The sequence below is a fragment of the Desmodus rotundus genome, chromosome 3, assembly GCF_022682495.2.
Source record: "Desmodus rotundus isolate HL8 chromosome 3, HLdesRot8A.1, whole genome shotgun sequence".
NCBI lineage: Eukaryota > Metazoa > Chordata > Mammalia > Chiroptera > Phyllostomidae > Desmodus > Desmodus rotundus.
The window spans coordinates 66,750,781-66,768,190 of NC_071389.1; the positions used below are offsets into that span (position 1 = coordinate 66,750,781).

The following is a 17,410-nucleotide window of genomic DNA, read 5'->3' on the forward strand; positions in this document are numbered from 1 at the left end:
AAAGAAGGAAATCTACCCTGGCCAGGTGGCTCAGTTCGTTGGAATGTCATCCAAAAGGTTGTGGGTTCAATTCCTGGTCAGGGCCTATACCTAGGTTGTGGGTCCAATCCTTGGTCGGGGTCAGGGTACATACAGAAGGCAACCAATCGATGTTTCTCTCTTCCTCCCTGTCTCTCTCTCCCCCTTCTTCTCTTTCTAAAATCAATACACATATCCTTGGTGAGGATTAAAAAAAAAAAAAAAGATAAACCTTGGGGACATTATGTTAAGTGAAATAACCAATCACAAAAGGACAAATACTGTATGAATCCACTGATATAAAGGTCAAAATTAGAGAAAAATAAAGTAAAAAGGCGGTTGCCAAGGATTGGAAGTAGGGGAAAACAGAATTAGTGTTTAATGGTTATAAAGTTTCAGTTTTGCAAACATAGAAAGTTGTAGAGACCTGTTGTACAACAGTGCAAACATACTTATCATCACTATACTGTACACTTAAAAATAAGGTGGTAAACTTAATGTTATATATTTTACCAGTTTTAGAAATAATTATCGAGGAAAAAAATAAATACAAGGGTCAAAATGGAGTAACAGGCATTGAGTTTGCCCTCTACCTAAAAAGCCTTAGAAACCAGAAATGTGTATGAAATGACAGATTTCAGGTATTAGAGAGGTAACCATTGATGGTGAGCCCTAAAATAAGGCAAACAAATGAGGCGAGCCCTCCAAAATCCCAACTTACTTTCTGGATAGAGAAAGTACCAACCCCCATCTGGGGAAGGGGTACTCAAGCAGAGTCTGTGGTTTCCTTAAGCTGATGAGACCAAGATCAGAGTCCAAAGAAGCCAAGACAGCTAAAGATTACAGGGAATTGTACAGACAATTACAGGGAATTGAAAAGACAATTGTACTGAGCAAGAATATTTTTCAGTATCCAGCTGCATGATTAGAACAAGCCTGCGTGAAAACTACCCAAGGCCAAAAAAAGAGCCACCAAACACGATGAGAGGAATTACTGCCCTAATCTCACACAAAGCCAGAAATAACGCCTATTTCCTTCAGACAAAGTGGAAAACTTAATTCAAGCGGCAATGACTAGAGTAACCCTACATTAAATGCTGTTTGAAATACAGACCCAAAATGAGAATGTGTCTCAGGAAGGAAAAATTAAAAAGTGGCTCAAGAAAACTTTTGGGAGTGGTAAATATTCTTGTTTGTAGTGATAGCTTCCTGTGTGTATATATAACTCAATACTTATCATACTGTGCACTCCAAGTATGTGTACTGCACTACATGTCAATTACAACTCAGCAAATCTACTTTTAAAACCTCATTTACAACAATACAACCCAATTATTAAGTGGGCAGACTTGAAGCAGTACTTCACCAAAAATACATGAATGACTAGGAAGTACGTTAAAATACACTTACTACCATTTATCATTAGGGAGGTACAAATTAGCCACAAAGAGTTATCATAACTATGAGAATGCCTAAAATTAATATGATAAACCATACCAATTGTGTTGACACACATATGAAAGAACTGAAACTCTCGTAAATTCATAGAGGAAGAAAAAATGGTACAAACACTTTGGAAAAAATTTCATGATTTCTTAAAATGTCAAACATACATCTACTACATGTATTTACCCACAGAAATGAAAGCATATATTCATACGAAGACTTACATACAAATGCTCATCCTTATTTTTAATAGCCAAAAGCTGAGGGAAAAAATGTACAACAACATGTTAATCCTTATATTTTATCTTTACAATGTAATAAGGACTGAACTAACGATATATGCAACATGGGTGAATTTAAAAATACTTATGCTGAATGAAAAATATAAACAGAAAGATTACATGCTGCATAAAGGGTTGATTAATAAATAGGAAAAGGACTTCAAAGGGGCACAAAGAAACTTTTGAGGATAAAGGGTTTGTTCATTATCTTGATTGTGGTGACATTATGGCTGTATATAGATGTCAAATCTGTTCAAACTATACACTCTAAAATGTGTAGTTTATTTTATGTCAACTATACTTCAGTAAATGTTTTCTAAAATCACAGTGTAAAAATAAACTTGAAGAAAAAAATAAAGTCAAATCTCAAACTAAGGAAGTTAAAATGCCAATAATGAATACAGAAGAACACTGTCATTTATAACCAAAAGAATAAAGATACAAATGAATCATCATTTACCACCTGTAACTGGTACTATGTTATCCTTTAATTGGTAATTCTATGTATGAACAATGCTTCCAAAATCCCATCAGACCCATCCTGTGAAACAAGTATAACTAGAGTCATCTGGATACCGAACAGATTGATGTATTTAATTTACACTTGCCAGAACTCCTATTCTCAAACACAATTACTACTGAAACATACTGCTTAGCTGACTCATACTTATTTGTTCAAATGGTTGTTTTTAATTACCATGTTTTACAGTAATTTGTTACGCAGCAGTAACTGATACAGCAACTCTATCTTAGAGATACCATATTAAATTATTCTTATGCCTAGAAGAGTTATTTTAGGTTAACTATTGATCTAGGTCTCAACTTTTTAAGGGAAGGGAAAAAAGAAACACAAAAGTCTCCTTGTTCTTTTATGAGCAGTGATTCCACAAACCATTTCTGTCAGTTTGTCAATCTTAAGAGATATATAAACTGAGAAAAATCATTTTTACAAGTTAACAGTCAGCTATAATTTTTCATAAAAATTTTTTTCTGTACAGCTTTGCTGACTTCAACCATACAATAAAATTTTCCAGGATATTCTAAATCTATAAAAGCTGTTATAGAGCAATCTCCTATCTTGCCTAACATTCCTTTTCCTATTTGTTACTGGAACTCTGATTATCCTTTAAGAAAACACTCTTACTCAAATATTAAAGTGGTGCCCTGAACTAAGGCATGAACAGGTGACACCGAGGCTGATTAGAGGAGTACCTTTTCCTCCTAGCCACCGTAATTTGTTCATGGATGGGAATATGACTTAAAGTGGGGCATTTGGAATTCTTCTCAGGGTGTTTTCAAGCACTGGGAAAGGTACACTCTTCAGGAGAAATAAAAGCTAGGAGAATGACACAGGTCAGAGCAGCCAGTGGCCATCTCTGCTACCTTATGCAGATAATGTACTTAGAAATGAAGCCACCACAGAAAAAAATCCAAGCCATTATCCTAATGACATTATATGTACTTGTTGACCCAAGCACTCCTGAAATAATTCAATAGCAGAAGAGTGTAGTATCTATCAACCCTTCCACTCACTAAGACCTACTAGAGAAGCTAAACCAAATGTTAAAAATCATCAATTTGAAGACATCAAGGAGCTAATATAATAAAGAATGACCAGGTCAAGAGTCAAGACAAGATGAAAACCTAAAGATACAAACCCAGCATTCAAGGATGTTTTTGCCTTGGGGTTATTTGCCAATCCAGATGAGGCAGCTAAGAAACTGATCCTTATCTCTCACATTGTTGTAGAGCTAGGGAGACCAAAAAGGGAGTACAAGGTTCAGAAATGGTGGGAACCATACTAAATGCTGCCCACTAGGGGAGTTGAGATCCCAAAGGACTTAACTTTAGGGAGTCAGAAGTAAACAAGTCTTTGCATGTACTACATCCCTACCCAAACACATCCAGATGGCCCCCCCCAAAAAAATCTCAATCCCTAAAATTTCATTAAGGTAACGCTAACTGCTGGAAACCCCAGGTGTGGCATAAGCAAAGAAAAACTATTGCTGCAAAAAAATAACATCACAATAGGGCTCAGAGTTTAGGCCTGGAAAAGTAGCTGGAAATTTAAATGGAGATAGTATGGCAGGGAAAGACACAGAGGAGTGAAAAAAATTCTCAGTATAAACTTTGCCCAAATAACTGGATGACTGATAAACTATGTATGCACGGAGAAGAGTTGAAGGGGTTGAAAGGGGAAAACTTGGCAGAGACCAGAGAAAAAGCTACACTTGAAAAATACAGCTGTACTGAGTTTGATGCTTTTTCAACAGGGTGCATTCCTCAACTGTGCAGTTTGGGCAGAAGGAAGCTGAAGCCCCCTACAAGGCTGAAGTGTCAGAACTCAAGCCCAGCAGAACAGTTGGTAATTAGTAGAATCCCCAGAAGCGTGAAAATCACAGGGAAAGATTCAAATTCTGACTATAAACTTCACCCAATAATTCTCAAAGAAACATTAGTAACCCAGAGTCACCAAAACATATTCACAATGCCCAGTTTTCAAATAAAAGTTATATATCAAAAAAAACCACAAAAAAATAAAAACCCACTAAACAGGAAAATCTAATCCATACTCAGGAAAAAAAAAAAGGCAGTGGATATTGATTTTGAGTACCTTGGATGCTGGAGTTAGCATATAAGGAATTCAAAGCAGCTATTTTAAGTATGTTATTAAAATTTAAAATAAATATTCAAAGTATTGATAGAAACTTTATGTAAAAAAGGAAAAGCTGAAAAATAACTAAAATAAAAAATTTATCAGAAGGGTGTGGTAACAGATAGCAGAAGAAAAAAATGGTAAGCTTTGAAATAAGGCAATAAAACTATCTAATCCAAAAAACAAAATGAAGGAACTGGAGAAAATTTAAGAATTTCAGAGACCAGTAGGGTCAATCTCAGGTAATCTAACATAGATGTAACCCATTCAACATAGATAGAAGAGAAGAGTGAAAAAGGTACAAAATATTTTTTGTTGAAGAAATAATAGCCAAAACATCTTAAATCTGGTAGAGAACATTAACTTACAGATCCAAGAATGTCAACAAACCCAAGCAGGATAACCACAAAAAAACACTTCTATATGCATACATATTCAAGCTGCTAAAGGCCAAAGAGAAAACCTTGAGAGCTGCCAGAGAAAAATGAATGGTTACATATGGGAAATGACAATACAAGTAATGGCTGACTCATCATCAGAAAACAGTGGAGATATTGGAACACCATCTCTATCTGGTGATACTACCCTTAAAAAATCAAAGTGAAAAAAAGGATATTTTCAGATAAACAAAAATTAGACTTGTGGCAGCAGACAAAACAGTGTTAAAAAAAAAGGTAGGGGAAGGTAAGTAATTAAAATAAAAATACTTCATCTAAAAAATGGCAAGAAAGATGAGAAAAAGAATACAAAGTCAGAATAAATAGAAAGCACATAAGATCATATATTTATTCCCCAATGCATCTCAGTAATTATATGATATCTAAACAAACATTGTTATAATTAAAAGGCAAGGAAGTACTACATGGGACTGAAAGTAAAACCATATGGTATATATACAACATACCAAACAGCTCTAAAACATAAAGGCACAGAAAATTTTTAAATAAAAGTTTGGGTGGAAAAAGGAACCACAAACTCTAGCTGTAAGAAGGCTGGTGTAGCTATGTTATTACTGATCAAGGTAGACATCAAAACAAACAGCATTACCAAAGATAATGAAAACAATAATGATAAAAGATTCAACTCTTCTGAAACATAAAACAATTGTAAATTTGTGTGCCTCAATATCACAGATTCATTCATACATATAGCAAAAATGGACAGCAACACAAGACAGACAAATCTCTAACAGCAGAAAAATTTTAAAGATTTCTCTAATTAAACCAACATGCAGAAATTGGTGGGGATGAAGAAATTTTAAACATGATTAACAAAACTGACTTAATAGAAACATATAACTATTGTACAAAAAACCTGCAGAATATATATTCTTTTCAAATACACACAAAATATTTATAAAACCTGGCTAATAAAAATTAAAAGGTACAATCACATTTGGAATCAGGAAAATGGAAAATAAAACCACTATGAGATACCAGCACACCCTCTAGAATGTCTAGAAGTAAAGATTAACAACACAAAGTGCTGGTAAAGATGAAGTGTGAAAACAACTTCATTGATGATGCTATTGAAAACACTTCATGAAAAAATTCTGAGTATCTTCTGAAATCCACCATAAATCCACTCTAACTCCTAGATATTTACTGAATATAAATATGTGCACTAGGAGACAGATACAAGAATATGCATAGCAGCATTATTTGTTTAAAATTTTTTTAGAGATTGTATTTATGTATTTTTTTTAAGACAGTAGAAGGTAGGGAGAGAAACATCAACTGGTTGCCTCTCCTACACACCCCAACTGGGGAGGGAACTGGCAACCTTTTTTTTGCTTTGCAGGACAATGACACTCAACCAAGCCACACCCATCAGAGCCAGAGCAGCATTATTCGTAAATGCCTAAGTGTTACTATCCCAAATTTCCATCAACAATAAAATACTGGGATATTCCAATAATATACTGTCTAGCAATGATTGTGAAAGAACTACATTTATTTATGCAACAGAGATGAATACCCAACAATGCCGAAAGCAGGATCCATTTATATAAATTTCATTAACAGGAAAAATATATCTAGTTCAAAAGTGTATTTTAAATGGTAAAAATATAAAACAAAATAAAAAGGCTGCCATAAAAGGTAGGACAGTAGTCTCTCCTAAAAAAAGAGGTGTGGCTGGGAGGAGGCTTCACTCTAGGTTCTGGCAAGGTTTTAATTCCTGATTAGGAGATGATTAGTCAGGTAAGCACTTTTGAATACTTTGAAGTTGTACATTCTTCCCATGTGTTATTCTGAGTATTTTTTCCACAGTAAAAACGTTTCAAAACTAAGAGTATAGACACGTGTAAGGCTTTGAATTTTCTCGTAAGTGAAGCACTGGCGTTATAGCATTGTTTTTATTTTAAAGTTATATACACGCATACTTTAAAAATCAAAACTTGTGATGAAAAACAGTACCTCCATCCCCCCATTTCTAAACAATATACTTCTATAGTGGTATTTTAAGTTCGTCACTTTGAAATAATAAATAAATTCTTCACTTTGGATCCGATTGCTTCATTTTGAATCCGATACATGAAAATGGTTTAACGCTTTTATATCCTTCTGTAACTTCCCCCAAATTATACCAAAGCCCCACATGAAACTGCAAAAGCAATTCAATGGGAAGAAAGTCTTTTCAACACTTGGTGCAGGAGCAACTGGCTATACATCATGGAAAAAAAAATACTGACCAAAATCTCACACACTATACCAACATTATTAATTCAAAATAGATGATAGGTTTAAACGTAAAACTGTTAATCTTGCAGAAAAGAAAAATCAGGATCTAGAGCTAGAAAAAAAAAAGAGTTCTTTGAAACACCACCAAAAGCATGATCCAGAAAAGGAAAAATTTGATAAATAAACTTCATCAAAAGCTGAAGGAGCTTGTTACCACCAGACCAGTATCATAACAAATGCAGGAGGAAGAGAAGGAAAGAAGAGGTAGAGGAAAAAGGAGGAAGAGGAGGAGGGAGAAGAATGTGAATAAGAAGAACGAGGAGGAGAAGAAAAACAGAGGAACGTATTTTAAAAAATAAAATGGCAATAAATACATATCTATCAATAATCACTTGAAATGTAAGTGGTCTAAATACTCCAGTCTAAAAGACACAGGGTAGCTGCTGAATGGATAAGAAAACAAGACCCATATACATGCTGTCTTCAGGAGATCCACTTCAGAACAAAGATCACACAGACTAAAGTAAAGGGATAAAAATCTTTTACTCTGTCAAAGACACCATTAAGAGGATTAATAAATGAAAGACTTGAAAAAATATTTGCAAACTGTAATATAACAAAAGGCTCATATCTAAAATATTTTTTAAAAATCTCAAAACTCAACAGTAAGACATCAGCAAAAATATCAAAATAAGGACATTCAAAAATTGCCTCCTCTATAAAACCGAAAAGAACACTAGCAAAAATAGCCAGAGTCAACTTTTCCAAACTCTAAAAATTAACTAAAGGCTTGCAGCAATCTGGGGAGAGCTTATCCAAGATGGCGAAATCTTGGTAAGAGCAGCAACCTTTGTGGCATTTTATTTTGTCCTATTCCCATCCTCCAACCCCAGTTCCACAGTAGTTGAGAAAGCCAACATTCCAACTTACTGCGCACTGGGTGGCTTCCTGCCGAGTTACCAACTGTCACTCTTTTTCACTGCCTGCCTTGGTCATCATGGTTTGCATGTATGCTCCCGCCCTGTGAAGCACATGTCCCAGTTGGCTCTGCCCTACTATCCCAGCATCCCCACCTGGCTGAAGTTGACCTTTAGGATATAAATGAGCAGATCTACAAACTGGCCAGGAAGTGCTTCACTCTCTCACAGATGCGTGTGATTCTTAGACTCACATGGCATTGCGTAAGTATGTGAACAGGAAATATAATCTCGAGAATTCTCAAGTCCAAATGACTTGCTCTTGAGGATCTCTACCATTTAACTAAGAAAGCTGTTGCTTATCAAAGCATCTTGAGAGGAATAGAAAGGAGAAGGATAGGAAATACAGTCTGATTTGATAAAGAGCTGTATTCACCAGTTTGGGCTCCATATTATAAGACCAAAAGAGTCCTCCCCACCCCCAAATGGAAACACGAGTCATCCACAGCCTCTGCCCTGGTTGCATAAAATCTCTATGCACTCAAGCAATAAAATCATTGTTTAACTATGGGTAAAAAAGCCAACACTCTACGAGCCCTGTGAAAACCAGCAGCCTGGCAACCACCTGAGGTGGACAGAAGAGGGTGGGATCTCTTTCACTACCCCATTCCCCAAGGACTGTCATTATTTGACAAATTTAGTCATGTCATGGGAAGCCCCTACACCCAAACCTATGTTAATTTAACCTGACTCAGAACTTAACCAGTGCAAAAAGTCTTTTTCCTAAATGTGTTTGTCAAAAACAATCAGAGAAGCCCTGGTTGGTGTGGCTCAGGCCTAGGAACCAGGGGGTCTTCCCATCAGTGCACTTGCAGCAGGGGGCCTGTGAGAGGCAACCACACATTGATGTTTCTCTTCCTTTCTCCCTCTCTTCCCCCATCTAAAAAATCTTTAAGGGGAAAAAAAAAAAAAAAGCAATCAGAGGACTTAATATTAGAGCTGACTGACGCAGTGGATAACAATCGAGACAAACAATAAGCTGGTCAAAAAAACTTACAAAGCAAAACTGGAGTCTTAGAAAAGCTCCAGTATTAAGGTCTGTCCAGAAGTAGTCCAGCCATTGGTTATAATGAGAACAGCTTATGCGACATTGATGCCTCCGTCGACTGGAATGCACATGCGTGAACAATGACAACTTCACCATACTAGAGAGTGGGGGTGGTAGATGCCATGAGTGAGCATGTGTACTGCATGGCCATGGCATTCAAAATGACTCGGCCAGTAGAGCAATGAATCTGCATCAAATTTTGCATTAAGCTTGAACATCCCTCCATGGAAACTACCTGGATGATTCAGGCCACAGTTATGAGCAACTGGTGACTGGCAGCTTCATCACAACAATGTGCCCACTCACGCGTCACATCTCATGCAGTTTTTTTGGTGAAATATCAAATCACCCAGGTGACCCAGCCCCCCTACGGCCCAGATTTAGCACCCCAAGACTTATGGTTTTTCCCAAAACTAAAATCACCTTTGAAAGGGAAGAGATTTCAGATGGTCAATGAGATTCAGGAAAATATGACAAGGCAGTTCATGGCGACGGAACTATATGAGATCCCAAGGTGCTTACTGTGAAGGGAACTGAGGCTTCATTACTATGTACAATATTTCTTCTATCTTCTATCTTCTTCAATAAATGTCTCTATTTTTCATATTACATGGCTGGGTATCTTCTGGATAGACCTCATATATGGAACACTCCGTTTCACAGCTGAACATAATTTCTTCTGAAGTACACATTTTCCAGCACAGACCATATATTAGGCCATAAAACAAGCCTAAATAAATTTGAAAGAAATTAAATCAAACAAAATATGTTCTCCAAACAAAATGAACTTAGACTAGAAATAAATAAGAAGGAAATCTGGGAAATTAACAAATATGTGGAAATTAAGTAACCAACTCCTAAATAACCAACAGGTCAAAGAAAAAAAACCACATGGTTAACTATAAAATATGGCCCTGGCTGGTGTGGCTCAGTGGCTTGAGTACTGGCCTGTGAACCGAAGGGTCATCAGTTCAATTCCCAGTCAGGGCACATGCCTGGGCTGCAGCCCGGGTCCCCAGTTGGGGGCACACACAAGGAAACCGTACACTGATGTCTCTCTCTCTTTCTCCCTCCCTTCCCCTTGCTCTAAACATAAATAAAAATTTTAAAATGTGTTGAGATGAAAACAAAAACATAATACACAAAACTTATGGGATGAAATGAAAGCTATGTTTAAAGGAAAATTTATAGTTATATATGCCTACATTAAAAAAAAAATCACAAATCAGTAACCTGAACTTCTACCTATAGAAACCAGAAAAAGAGTAAACTAAACCCAAAGCAGAGACAAATGACATAAGGATTATAGCATTTAAAAAAACTGAATTTTAAAATAATAGATAAAAATCAATGATACTAAAAGTTGTGTCTTTGAAAATAGCAACAAAATTGACAAACCTTCAGCCAGGCTCAAAAAAAGACAAATAGTTACAATCAGGAATGAATAGCGGGTCCTTATTACTGACCTTATAAGAAATTAGAAGTGGCAACAAATAACCTGAATGAAATAAATTCCCAGAAAAAAAACAATCTACTGAATCTGATCAAGAAGACACAGAAAATATGAATACACCTATCACAAGTAAAGAGATTGAGGGAGTAATGAAAAAATTTCCCATAAGGTAGCCCAGGACCAGATGGCTTCTCTGGTGAAATGTACCTTTAAACCAAGTGCTTAAAGAATTGACACCAATCTTTCCCAAACTCTTCGAAAAAACAGAAAAAGGGGAAACATTCCCTAACTCATTTTATGAGATCATTACCTTCATAACAAAACCAAAGACACAGGAAACTACAGATAAATATCCCTTATGTACAGTTACAAAAATTCTATTAATGTGTTTGTGTTTCTAAAGACATACCATCTAAATCCCTTTGTCCTCTCCCAATCTGATTATGATTACTCTTCAGACCTGCTTGCACAGCCAACCTCCTTGCATCTCCCTTTATCATCATCCTAGGTGGCCACTTCTCCCCTGTACTGGAACCTCTTTATTATTTACCCCATTTTGAGGGAACCCATGTCTTCTGGCAACTTCCTGCAATATAGTTCATTTTAGCCTACTCCCTTCAGAATTTTGAATGCTATTCCACTACTGATTACCTACCAATGTTAGTGACTCCTGGTCTTTTTTATATGCTTCATACCCAAGCTTTTAGAATCTTCTCTTATTTCTGGTGTCTGAAATTTCACCATCACGTACTTGGAGTATTCTGTGAGCCCTTTTAAGGTGGAAATTCAAGTATTTGGTTCCATTATTCTTAAATGATTTCCTTCATTTTCCTCCTATTCTGTAATACCTAATTTTCACATATTGAACTTACCAAACGTGACCTTTCATTTTCTCTTACATCTTTTTGTCCTGCTTTGTGGAAGATTTTCTCAATTTTATCTTCCAACATTCCACCATGAATTTAAGTCTAAATTCATAACTCTTGTATTGTTTTATACTCTATTTTTCCAATCCTACTATTTCCTGTCTTAAATGTCCAAGAGCTGTCTTCTGAGGATTGGTTTTTAGAGCATTCTTTGTTTCAAAGACATAATTATCGCCTTACTTCCAAAGATATCAATAACTTTCTAAAAGTTTTCTTTATGAATTGTTTCTATTTCCTTCCTCTTTCATATAGAAGTTATCCTCAAATGTTTGATGATCTTCAATCTCATATTTTAAAATGAAACACCTAAAAATTGCTAGAATCTCCGTGGTAATAGGTGTCACTGTAGGATGATCAGTCTGGGCCATTTCCCTAGTGGATCCTTGTTATCTCTTGGTCTTTGTTCCTAATTGTTTGCTGTAACAGGATGAATTTTCCAATCTCAGATTCTGGGATTAGAAGCCTGACATCCAGTATCCTCAGAACTAGTTAAGGGAAAAGGGGCTAGGTTGATTCCCAGTTCAACATGTGTATTTCTACTCAATTCTCTCAGTATTTCAGTGTGAGCCCTTTAAGCCAAGCTGTGCCTAATGCTGTCAAGAGCAGAGATCCTCTCTTTGTTTCAGATAAGAAACTTGAAGAGACCCTTTCCTGGCACCATGTGTTGCTTACTTGTTGTTACAAACTAGTAGACAATTCTTTCAAAATATCTGCAGCAACCAATTCCTGAAGCATCCCAAGGCAATTTAGCACCAATTCTAGGCCTTCTCCCACTCATATATTGTTATTTATATGTAACTGCTTTTTATATGTAACTGCTTTCTAGCTCCTAAAATTTTACTTGTGATCAACTTTTCAGTTTTCTTTGCCCTGACACCCTATGCGTACTTAAAAAAATTATTAATTCCAGTAGAGATTTGATGGAAAAACCCCCACGTAAATGGCATTTAATCTACCATGTTTAAATGAATATTCATTCACCTATCAGCTTTAATGTATCATTGATGTTCATTTCTATATAGTATGAAATTTAAGCTTGAATTCTAGTAGGACAGAGTTTTAATGTTAGATTCATTTTGAATTCAGTTAGAATCATTTTGGCTGTAACATCTTTTTACTATACTGTAGTCAAAAAATATTGGCCTATAGAATTTCTCTAACTTAAATTTTCAAATTCTCATTGAAGCCCAAGGCACAATTTCAAAAGAACTCACAGGACTTTGAAAAGAACGTGTATTCTCTATTGGAAACAAAGTCTGACACATGTCTATTAAATAAAGCATATTGCTACTCAAATATTTAGTCAATTTTTGTTTACTTAATTTCTTAAATTCTCCTAAAAAGACTGGTTTTATCAATTTCTCTAAAGAAACTCTACTTCATATGTTATAATGCTATTTATTTGTTTGCATTTATCACATAAAAGTTCAAGCTGGGTCCTGACTCAAGTAGTTCAGCTAGCAGAGCATTGTCTGGCAAACCAAAAGGTCACCAGTTCAATTCCCCGTCAGGGCACATGCCTGGACTGTGGGCCCAATCCCCAGTTGGGAGTGTGAGCAAGGGGCAAGAGATTGATGTTTCTCTCTTCCCCCTCCCTTCCCTCTGAAAATAAGTAAACAAATAAATATCTTTAAAGAAAATTAATCATAGCTTTAAAACAAAAAATGTTCAAGCTGGATACTGTTCGGTAGCCCTAATTTTTTTATTAAAAATTTTGTTTCAGCTCTCAAGTTTTGTCCTAGAAAGGTTTTATCCTTTGCTTGATGTCAATGAAACTTGTAAGTTGTAGTATTATTTTTGTTACTTTTATTTTCAATGTTTGGGTCATTCTGACTTAGGTAAAATTCATAAAACCACACAGTAATATAATCCAATTTGAAAAGGGGAGCAAGGAAATCAATTCCAGTTAAATTAAGCAAAACCTACTGGAAAACTATCAGGTAGTCAAACGATAGGAAAGTTGGTGAATGGAACCTGGAAAATAAGATGAACCAATAGGTTAGGCAAGCCACACCACACTAAAAGACCTCTACTTAGAATAGCGATTGTATCACTGTTAATGGTGCTGCCCCATTAAGACATTCACTCACATAGCACAAGAATATTAGTTACACCACAGCTACTAAAAGTTATCTCTATCTTCTCTGCCCCTCTCTTGTGTGAGCTCTTTCAGCAGGATCAATGTACATGGAAGTCAATTTGGTTTCCTAGTCCCATCCCCTTCAAATTGCTCCCTCTCCTCATACATATAGTGATTTTTCATTATTTTAGCTTGCAGAGCAGAGACCCAAGGCAGCATACACAAATGGGGATCCATCTGTTTCCAGGAAGTCTGCAGCACAAATATGTATAAACAGGAAACTATTTAAGAAAAAGGTTCAGGGCAGAGCTTTCAGGCAAGCTTCCTATTACCATAACACTAGTTCATCAGGATAATCAGAGAGCAGTAGATAGTCCTGCAGTCATCCCTTCTCACCCATACTGTCTACACAGAAACCCCAAATTTGAGAGATGTGGATGAAATCTGTTTTCCAAGTGATAACATGGGACAACTTACTCTCTTCTGCTTTAGCTAATTTGCTTCAGCAGGTAACTTGGATGCAGACAAATGTACCTATTTTACCATGCTGCCAGGAACTTAACTAACTTCTCTATAAACTGAGGCCTATTAACTGAGAGAATAGTTAAAATGTAAACTTGTCATAAAATAAGACTGACATACTATCTTACAATTCTAAGACTCTATTAAACTCCCAAACACTGTTGTATTTACTTACTCTTAAAAAGGCAGTAAAAGATTCTTTAAATTATATTACTTCTGTAACTTTTTCATATTTTCCTAATACTTCTATTTTTTATAACCACTCATAAGGAATACTATACATTCAATTTAAGGATTTTTTTATAACTCCACTTTAAAAAATCTTTCATAATGTTAAAAAAAATACTACTGCCCATAGGAAACTGTATTTGTGATTTTCCCCCATAAAAGCTGTGTTTTCAATTATTCCTAAATTTTAAAACAAGTAACTATTTTAAAACAAATTTAAATATTGGTAGTCCAGATTACTAATTTTTATTATCTCCCATTTTCCCAACTCTTATACTAATTAGAATGTCTCTAAAACCGTGGCTAAAATATACCATTATAACTCAAAATACTGCATTACTGTTACAAGCTCTTCTTACTACTCATCTTGAATACTTTTTTTTTTAGTTCAAAATACTAGCAAATTCAGAAAATACCAGTATGTCATAACTTTCTTGGGTTTTACTTAGTTTTCAAATCAAATTTTAAATAACTCATCAGTTTTTTATATAACAAGGCAGATGTACCTCAATTAGTGTTAATAATTTACTTGCAGCCCTGGCCAGGTGGCTCATTTGGTTGGAGGACTGTCCTGTACAACAGAAGATTGTGGGTCTGATCCCTGGTCACTGCACACACCTAGGTCACACGTTCAATTCCTAGTTGGGGCACATAATGGGAAGTAACCAACTGATGTTTCTCTCTCCCCCCTTTTCTCCCTCTCAAGTCAATGTTTTTAAAGCCTTAAAAAAATAATTTACTTGCAAACTGTGTGTCTAAGTAAATTTATTTTCAATACCCAAAGATAAAATTGTTCCATTCTAATTTTAATTTTGCAACACACACTTAAGAGGCATACATTTCACCTTATTTTAAAACTACCATCCTACTCTTAATATAAACCCCAAACAATAACCTCTAATTGGCCTTTCTCACTTCACTCTTCCCTCCAATCCTGTTAAATCCGACTAATTTTCTCATTTTTCTTGAATTTCTGTTCAATGACCTTTAGAAGAACTCCTTGTTTATCGTTTCTAATCCAAACTTCTTTAGATTCCTCCAGCTTAGACCACAATCTTACCAACTTTATTTCATTAAATTTATTTAAAATAGACTCTACTTCAAACAAAGAAGATACTTGCATTTCACAATTCTTGACATGCCCTCCCCCTAGCTGATATTCCCTTCCCTCTTACCAATCTATACAGACCACTTCTTCAAAATATATGTAAAATATTACTTTTGCCAAGAAGCTTTATTAATTCAGTCTTACTACATTTCATGCAAATTATTTTACATCAGCTCAGTAATTTAAATGTTTTATGTTAAGTGCTCATCTTGGATCATGAGATCTTTGGAGCAGGAACCATATCCTTTGCTGTGTATATCTGCATTTTTACCCCAGTAAATGAATTTGTATAACTAACGCAAAACAAGCAGAGGTTAGAGAAAATACAACCAGATAAACAAGGTTTTTCCGAAGACAAAAAAAATCATCTCCCAAAACTAAATTCAAATATATCACTCATTTTTGTCAAAACAATACAAAAACATAGAACATACCCTTAAGTGTATTTTTTCTACATAAAGCCAGCTCGTAAAGCTGTTAATAGCATTCTATTTGGTTTTTTAATTTTTGAAATCCAGTCCCCAAAAAGGTATCATTTAAAGTCTTAATATATTGTAGATAATAAACATATTTTTCAATGTCTTAATCTAACCAATTTTGCTTTAGCCTTCTACACTTGTCAAATACAAAACCTATATAAGAAAAGCTGAGATGAGGTTTTATTTCCTCAAGACAACTATTAAAGTTCTTGGAGCAAGAGTATATTAAGCAAACATTACAAATTCAAAAAACACAAAACTTCTTTATATATTTTCATTCACAGCTCAAAAGCATTTATAATCCAAACGTTAATGAGAAAGTATTTTCATGTCCATTCTGCACAATTAACAAATCTATTCTTCAAAGTTAGGCATACTGGAATAAAGATATGTACTTTCATTGTTCTATAATTTTAATAACATATATTTCAGAAAAAAAATCCTTCTCCCAGAAGAACTAATTTTTACTCTACAATAAAGCTCCCAGTACTCAATATTTATGAAAAACAATGCTGTAACCATTATTTCCATTTGAAAAATAAAACTGATTAAAGCATTAGAAATAGAAATTATTATCAATAATTCCATTTCAGTTGGCATTTTATAAAGTGTCCTTCATGGATATTAGCCTTTCGTGCAACTATCCTTAGGTATATTCTAGTTCTTTACTCATAAGAAATGTCAAAATCTTTCTGGTTGAGGGAAGGTACTTACCTGTAAACATAACATACATCAGTTTATTCCTACCCCTACAATCACAATCAGAAATACTCAAATACCTTATTAAGTAACCTGAAATGCCTGAAAGTTAACTTACATAATGCCTAGAAGCTACTATTAAAGAGGTTCCAAAAGACATCTATATAAGGAGGCAATCCAAGACCTCCTCTACCTACTTCTTGGCTATATGCCTAGAGAATACTGTAATAAAAGCAAGCCAGACAACTGTATTATCTGTGTAAGCAATTTTAGTCTCTACATTCTAAACAAATTTTCTAGTCATAAAGCTAACCTCTAAAGGGTTACTGTTCATGAAAACTAAGAAACATCTCTCTAGTCTTGACATAAACCACACTGGAAAAAAAAAAAAAAAGGGCCATAGTACCAACTACCTATCATCTGATTTACATCCAAATTCACACCATGACAAACAAGGACAGAAGAGACACAAATTAAAATCAATTCTCATTACCCCTGAAAAGGAGGACAAAATATCCCATAAGTAAGTTCAAAAATAAGCCAAACTTATTTATAACAGAGGTCAGAATAGTGGTTCTTTTTTTTAAGGGGAATTAATAGAAGGAGGCACAAGGCACCTTTTTCTGTGCAGAAAACATTATATTATCTTGATGGGAACAGAAGGAACCTGGGTACTTTTATAAGTAAAATTTCACTGAGTTGTACTCATAAAATTTGTGCACTTCTCTGTATGTAAGTTATATCTAAATAAACATTAAAAAACAAGGCATCAGTAATGGTCAAATCTAAAAACCTTATCTCAATTCGC

At 35.0% G+C, this 17,410-nt stretch overlaps 1 protein-coding gene and 1 pseudogene across 20 annotated transcripts in view; one reads left to right on the plus strand and one right to left on the minus strand.

Moving 5' to 3' along the window:
* Window positions 1–17,410, minus strand: part of ZNF644 (zinc finger protein 644) — a 110,754-nt gene that overhangs the window by 84,907 nt on the left and 8,437 nt on the right. For 2 of the 20 annotated variants that reach the window (XM_053920038.1, XM_053920036.1), the window contains exon 1: window positions 9,531–9,549. The exons of 16 other annotated variants lie outside the window; for them this stretch is intronic. The gene's annotated coding sequence lies outside the window, so the exon portion shown is untranslated. Of the gene's footprint in view, window positions 1–9,530; window positions 9,838–11,215; window positions 12,834–17,410 lie in introns of those variants that run through there. 2 more of the 20 variants (XM_053920044.2, XM_053920043.2) reach the window with 2 other exon arrangements.
* LOC112309334 (small ribosomal subunit protein uS15-like) lies at window positions 7,713–8,527 on the plus strand (annotated as a pseudogene).